Raw genomic sequence first — 8054 nt, 5'->3', positions numbered from 1 at the left:
GGAACAACCCCCATTTTTATGGCTTTCCGATACACTTACTCCTACCCGGTTACCCAGACTGCATCATAGGGATGGAGGTCGACACTCAGATAACCATAAATCATGGCACGGGAAAATTTATGCCTATCATAGTAAAGAAAGATACCTCTAGGGTTAACCATCGTCTCTCATCAGCATGTGTTCCTTTTTGTGTAGGAAAAACCATGCCTCCAAAGAAATATAACCAACCCGCTGGTAAGACACTGATCCTTCAAATCGATGAAGTTACGTTTCAAGCTGCAGTATCAGCAGCCGTAGCAGCTGTCATGGCTCACCTGAATGCTAACAATACCAATGTTAGCATGAGCACTATTGGCAACCCTGATCAAAGAAATGGATAGCAGCAACCAGCACCGGTGTGTAAAGCCACCCAATAAACCCAATCAAATCCACTGAAAAGAAAATTTAAGAACGAGGAGGGAAGTACCTCGACTCAAAGACCTTCCGAAGGGCAACAAGCTGAAGTGGTCAATGTCTCTATCAACCCTTCCGTCTCGACTCTAAGAAGACCATACCTAAGAAACCTCCCCCGCTGCAACAAGTGTAACTACCATCATTATGGTATCTGTCGAGAACCCTTTTGTGTTAGGTGCAACATGAAGGGGCATACCGCTTGCAGCTGCAAAATCCCGGTAGAGTTCATTACATCAACCACCAATGTTGGTACCGGTCTGGTATGCCATCTATGTGGTGAAATTGGACACCTCAAGAGGGACTACCCAACTAAAAGAAATGACAAAGGCATAGGAGGAGTCTAACCCTAATGCCAAGGGGAAGCATCAATGAACCCGGTATAATTTGGTACATCTCTCAATCCTAAGTAGCTAACCGAGAACTTTAATAAATAAATTATAATTCTAATTACTCCCTCGCTAAGCCGAAAGTCGCAGCAAAATTGAACAACTCCAAAAAAAAAACCATCAGGTAAAGCTATGATGGCTTGATATATACGTTAAGGCCATTTATAATTAAGATTGATAAACCTCGAGTGAGTGATGCTGCCTTATATCCTGTTCCTCATTTGGTTGTGGATTTAGGGCGGAGTCGCTTGGTCAACAGTCCTTGTAATCTTAATTATGCATGACTAGTGTATACTAGGCGATTATAGAGAGGCCTCGTGAGAAATCCATTCATGAAAAGTACATTATTCAGAAACATCAGGACCCCCTAGAGTTCCACGTCAATTCTATCGGTCCAAGTATCCGCGATAGTGATACCATGGATGAAACCCGAGACGCTGAGAACTTGTGTGCCCTATTCCACACATGGTCCTATCGATCTTCATTCCATATCATGTCGATGTTTGTTAAATTCAACACTGCCGTCAATCATTGTTCGACTTGGTGCAATTATGTGAAAATTCCTAGTGCTGTGTAAAGCGAACTTTCACCATAACCTATGCGTCAAATAAAGATTTTTCCGAAACTAATAAGAAAACCTAATGCGAACCGTCAGTCGTCTCTCTTATCCAAGCTTTCCGAAGTACCCAGGAGAAGGGTACCACGCGCTATTAACCAACCCCTCCATAGATATTAAAACCAGAAGTGGAAGACACCGCAGATTCTTCGGAAGACAATAACTGCCCGAAACCTACTCCATAGATTCCCCCAGAAAGGCTATCAGCATCGCGCAACCAGGTTCGTGAATCAAGAGAAACAAATCATGGGATTAACTTACTACTACTGAGTATATACATTAGAGTGCTATATAATTTAAATCAATTAGATTTAAGATGTGTGCTTCCTCCCTACCCCCTGTTCCCTGTTTGGTTGTGGCTTTGGGGTGGGGCCACACATCTGAACACCCAGTCGATCTCAATTATATATGACTTCCATACACCGAGTATTAGTGATTAAGCCGAGTACGACGTCTACCACGAACCGTATAATAAGAACCTTCATCATATCCCATAGAAAAGGAGCTGGAGTCGAGATAACCACCGCGGGTTGAGCTACTAAAATGAGCACAAATTCGAAATTTGTTGTCATCCGAGTTAAGCCAACATAGTAGCTAACACCCTCAGTTAGGAAAGTAACTTAAGACGTAAGACTCAAAAACATTGACTACTACCATCCATTCACGTCTAATCCCACAAATTAAGCATCCCAGCAGTGGGCCCAAAAACCTGAAAGTTGTGACAGGTTAAACTTTGAGAAGAATGGATGAGGAAAATAGATGTTCTGAGTAGCAGAATCTTATGCTATCTAGATTTAATCCAGATAGAGAAAACTCAGTAACGCAAGAGGAGTAGTTGTAAGGGATACTCGCATTACTCAGGAACTTTGGCCATCCCGTTACGGACGAGTAATGCCTAGGACACAAAGCCCCCCCCCCCTCATGCGAGAAAAGTCACGACCGCCCTAAAGGTAAGAGACTACATTCTCTAAAGTTAATACTAAGATGCTAGGAACCACAGGATAACCTTCGCGACCTATGAACTAGAGGGAGCCGACACCTTAGAGAATGGGGAAGGTCTTAGAGATTTGTTGGGGTACTAGGTGTTCCAAGGAATACTATCTCTAAAGAGATAGTAGAACCACCTCCTGAAATAGCCAACCATTTCAAAAATCCCTAAGGATGAAGTTAGCCCTGACCAGAGACTGTTATCCATGAAATAGCGAGGCGAGTAAGAGAATGATTCTTTCCAGTTAGAAATCATACTGTGAAATAATCTATTAGACGATGATGAAATTAAAACTTTCTAAACATCGTCTGGTAAAACCCTCTATCATATTGACCTTGAGATATCCCGTTAGGAACACCTTGAGAGTCAGAAGTGCAGGTCCATTTTGCACTAGGTCGAGATAGATGTCCCGTAACCAATAGATGCCAGTGTATAGCCAATGCCCACCCCCACTCCCCATCGATCCAGAAGAACTCTGAAAGCCAACCAGTAGGAAATACGAATCCGAAAAAACGACCTGAGCCTTCTAAGAACCAACCCGCAAGACTACACCTAGTATGAGGGAACTTTTAGAACTTTAGAATGGCGATCATGCCAAGTGATAATCTAACCATGGAAGTACATTATGTTTTAGATACTGAAACATTCTATCTACCCAAAAGCTTAGGACCACCGGAGATTCATAGTAAGGGCTAGTCCAACTTCCGTTACACCGCGACTACTTTTGGAATTCCATAAATTCCACCCAAATCTATTCCGGTCTTAGATTCGAAACAGTGCTTGTCTGACGTGACTCTCAAAATTCCACTCATCGAGATAGAAATCATTGAGAGCATTAACTTTGTAGAAAAACCTATAGGGATCATGGACCGAGAGGTCAAGGGGAAACGAAAGGAATCTGCATCCCAATCGTGAAGGTTCGTTGGAATGCCAAGAAAAGACCTAAATTCAGTTAGGAGCTAGAAGATATGTTGAGACTAAGGTATCGTCATCTTTTTCTTCGCTCAATCGCATCGATGCGTGTGCTTGAACTCTAATTTCAGGACGAAATTCCCTCTAACGTAGGGATGATGTGACAACCCAAAATTTTCATTTGTATAAAATCCGCAATCAAGCACATAAAAAATTAGCCAAATTCATCTCAAAACATTTTTGTCTGGTTTTAAGTCCATTTGAGTATTTTATTTTAATTTTTTCGTCAAGCGGACAAATAAAAGGAGGTATACTTTAGAGTTTGCCGTGTATCATGTAAGCCGCGAAACTCCAAAATTTTGGAATTTATGGTCGTAAACATTGTAAGTCCTTAATCTGCCCGTGTATCAGTCAGATCCGTTTGATGGTGCGGAATCCCAATCAAACGGATGATGTCATATAAAATAAGAAGAGAAGAAGAAGAATATGATGAGTCTATGTATGAATTGATTAGAAGTATGATCCGGATACAAAAGATTCACACACACAATTTCTCTCTCTGGCCGTAAACTACTTCGTGTTCATCAATCTCTACTCCTCACCCTAACACCTCTATTTATATGTGTTGGATATGGGCCGGACACACATGGGCCGTAAATGAGTTTACGGCCGTAAGGTGTTTACGGCCGTAAACTAGACCATAAATTAATATAATATTACATAAAAATAATTGCCTAGAGAAGTAAAGTATAAACCATATTTTTGACCCAACAATCTCCCCCTTGGTTTATAGCTTTCTTTTCTTAATGATCCAACAAGCTCCCCCTAAAAGGTAGCTAGCTCTTCTTGTCAATCTTCAATGAGAGCTTGGCTTCAGCTTAAACCTTCAGTTTCTTCACAGCATCAGGATGAACATATGAATCTTCAATGAATGACTTCATCTTGAGCACTTGAGGTTTTCTTCAGAATTTGACATTGAACGCCCATTGGGTGAGGAGGCTTGACGTACTGATTCTTGAAAGATAGCGCTTTCAGCTTGAGAATCTTCAGAGAGAACATCAGAGAGAACAAATCTTCTAGATCAGTTCAGCAGGTACAACAATAGCAGCAGACTGATTGAGGAGGCTTCAATGCAATCCGTCACATAATCTTCAAATGCAGCTTCACCTTGCTTCTGGGGTTGAAGGATTGAATGTTGAAAGAATGATCTTCATTTCTTGCTCCTTCGAATGCGAATTCTTCGATGCTCACGGACGAGGCTTTGGCTCAGAAATCTTCAACACAAACTCCATGAGTCTTATCTATACCTGAAATCATTATTCAAGACAAAAACAAAACTAAAAGAAAACTTAGCACACAAATTAAAATAGAAACAAAAATATTTTTGGATTTTTTATTTTTCCAAAGAAGAAATAAAACAGAAATAACACTATTTTTGGATTTTTTTAATTTTTCTGATTTTTCTTTGATTTTTTCTTTTGAATTTTTAATTATCCCCTAATATTTAAATTAGAAGAAACTATGACAAATTTAACAAAAACAAAATTGATATCTAACTTTAAGAGTGATTTGGGATCAAAGTTTTTAGACAGCCTTTATCCACTTGTTGGTACCTTCCATATTCACATCTTTGTCTGGTCGATCGTCGGTATTGTTGTCCACTTAAACACGAAAAATTGTGACAAATTTAGGACATACTATTTGATACAAGACAAGGTGAACTTAAGTTCCTTAAAATTATATCTGATCCTAATTTCTTAGATACTATATCTTAAGAACCATTCATCCGACGACGACCAGGGATATTGTTGTCCACCTAAATTGAGCAGCGAGATCTACAGACAATCTGTATGAGTTCAATTTTAAGTGTACTAGAACGTGTTTCCCGCTTCCTGATATGCCCCAGCCATCAAGAACTTCCAGAGTACTACTTACACCGGGTGAGCAGACAACTGTCACACCCCCAAACCAGAATGGCGGAAACATTCGGGGGTGGATGACTTCACGTAGTATCACAACCATTGAATATTGTAAAGAAAGTAACACAACCATCACATATATAATGAAAACGTATGTTGTTGCGTTATACATAATAGCAAAAGAATATTACAATGAGATGATAAATGTTCAATAATAAAACATCTTTAGTGTTTCCTTCTCCAAAAGCTGGTAGTTACCTGTATTACTGATTCCCTGAGAAATACAAGTGGTTTCGAAAAAGTGTCAACAATTAAGTTGGTGAGTTCATAAGTGTTTTGTATTGAAAAGTATGTCCTTTTTGATAGTAAATCGATGAACGAGGTTTTCAGAAAATCCAATATTTTCTATAGATGATTTGAAAAGTTTCCCGTGTTGGAGTGCATTAGTGTTTTCCATGCTTGAATAATAGTGATAACATTTGTATTAACAATAAAATGGATAACTGAAATGCATGTATGAATCTCGTAAATCTAACTTGTTTTTATACTTTTATGTGAGTTTTATAACCATGCTAATGACATTGTTGGCCTGTAACAACGTTCTTCAGGCGTTGGAACTGTTATGACATTTGTCACCCCAGGCCTGCCGGCCTAGCTGTAGCTAACAGCTTAGGTGTGGGATTGTCAATCCCGTATAGATCTATACACAAGTATCACGCTCCCCCTACAAGGGATTATGGTATATAATACAGGACTTAATAATGCATACTCGAACGTACGTGAAGCTGTCTCACATTACTAGGTATAAACAGATTTACGATGATAAAAGACTGTACTTCTTTTGAAAGCATTTCATTTGTCGAGATGTATATGTAAAATGTATGAATCACTTGAATACTATGCTCATTATAGTTTGTCAAAAGTATGTTCCCATTTAGTAATAACAACTTGGTGATATAATATCCCTTTAAAACATAAAGTTATTTTTGTATCAACACTCTATAAGAACGATATTATAAAGATAACACTTTGATTTGTAATGTACTTGTATTTCCCCCCCTAAAACGTGAAAAGAATTGGAAAATAGGGGTATGAACTCACTCGTTTCGAAGAGAGAGGCTAGGGTTGAGCAGTACTTCGTCCGCGGATGGTTGCGTCGTCGGGCTCTTCGGGGATCTCTGCAGCGTAAATCTTCCGTCGGGGGCTCGAGTGCGGACACGAAGGTCGTCGGGGGTGGTCTCTGGGGCTTAGAAGTATGGGAGAATGACTGATGAATTGTGAGGGTGTGCCAAAGTTCGAAGCTCATGCCATCTATTTATAGTGCTGGAAAACCCCGTACGCGGCGCGTACTTCCGGAGTACGCGGGGCGTAACATGGCGTCATGTCTTACGACTCGGGTCTAGCTAGCGTAGCTTGGGCGGGTCGATGGGACTCGACTCTGGGTCTAGTACGCGGGGCGTACTCCCAGATTACGCGGGGCGTAATCCCTGCTTCCGACTTCTAAATTCCGTAACTTTCGCGTACGATCTCCGTTTTTCGCGTTCTTTATATCCACGCGTAGGTGAGATTTTGCTCTACAACTTTCCTTTAGACTCCGTCGGCTAGTTTTGACTTTATTTTTAATGATATATTTTTAATAGGCCGGGCCTCCTAAAGTTCGTTAAAAATTCATAGGTTCTTTATTCGTCGTCGGTTTTCATTTGTCTTTTTATTGTTTTATTACTACTGAGGAGATCTTCAACTTTCGTTTAGGTTGCGTTAGCTAAATAACACTCGATCTTCAATCCGAGTTTTTAGCCCTCTACTACTGTTACGAAACTTTGAAAATTCGTAACTTCTTCATACGAGGTCCAATTTGGGCGATCTTTTTATGTACGTTCACCTTTCAACGAGATCTACGACTCTTGTTTAGATACTTAAGGCTTAAAATGCATTTTATTGAGGTTCTACTTTTTACGTCAAATAGTGTTTTAACGTCGCGTCGTAATTATACGAGTGGTTATAATTTCTTCAATATAACCCGGTTTTGAGCGTTCTTTATGTTTTTGGAAACCTTGGCATGATATCTAATGTTCGATGCATCCTAACTTAGATACTTGAACACTTTATTTTCGAGGTTAATTTCGTTGTTTTTAGCTTTCGAGTGTTTACAATGCTTTTTGGAAAAAATAGGGTTGTCACATCATCCCCCTGTTAAGGGAATTTCGTCCCGAAATTTAATCTAAGATAGAGTTTACAGTTTTAGGAAAAAGATGCGGGTACTTTTGTTTCATCTGATCTTCGCGTTCCCAGGTGTATTCAGGTCCTCGCTTGGCGTTCCAGCGGACCTTTACAATGGGTATGCGGCTTTGTTTAGTCCTTTTGATTTCCCGATCCATGATCTCTACTGGTTCCTCCACAAATTGAAGGTTTTCATTTATTGCAATTTCGTCTAGAGGGACGACAAGGGTCTCGTCGGATAAGCACTTCTTTAGATTTGATACGTGAAAGGTAGGGTGTACGTTGTGGAGTTCCTGAGGTAGTCTAAGTTTGTAAGCCACTGGACCGATCCTGGCAAGGATCTCGAATGGTCCGATGTATCTAGGGTTCAGTTTTCCACGTTTTCCGAAGCGTATTAAGCCTTTCCAAGGTGAGACTTTGAGTAGGACATGGTCTCCAACTTGGAATTCCAAGGGTTTGCGTCTCTTATCTGCGTAATTCTTTTGTCTATCTCTTGATGCTTTTAGACGTTCTCGGATTTGAACAATTTTCTCCGTAGTCTCCCTTATGATTTCTGGTCC

The sequence above is a fragment of the Lactuca serriola genome, chromosome 3 (genome assembly GCF_051521515.1).
Source record: "Lactuca serriola cultivar US96UC23 chromosome 3, Lser_US96UC23_V15, whole genome shotgun sequence".
NCBI lineage: Eukaryota > Viridiplantae > Streptophyta > Magnoliopsida > Asterales > Asteraceae > Lactuca > Lactuca serriola.
The sequence above is the reverse complement of the archived record's forward strand: the minus strand, read 5'-3'. Positions refer to the sequence as shown.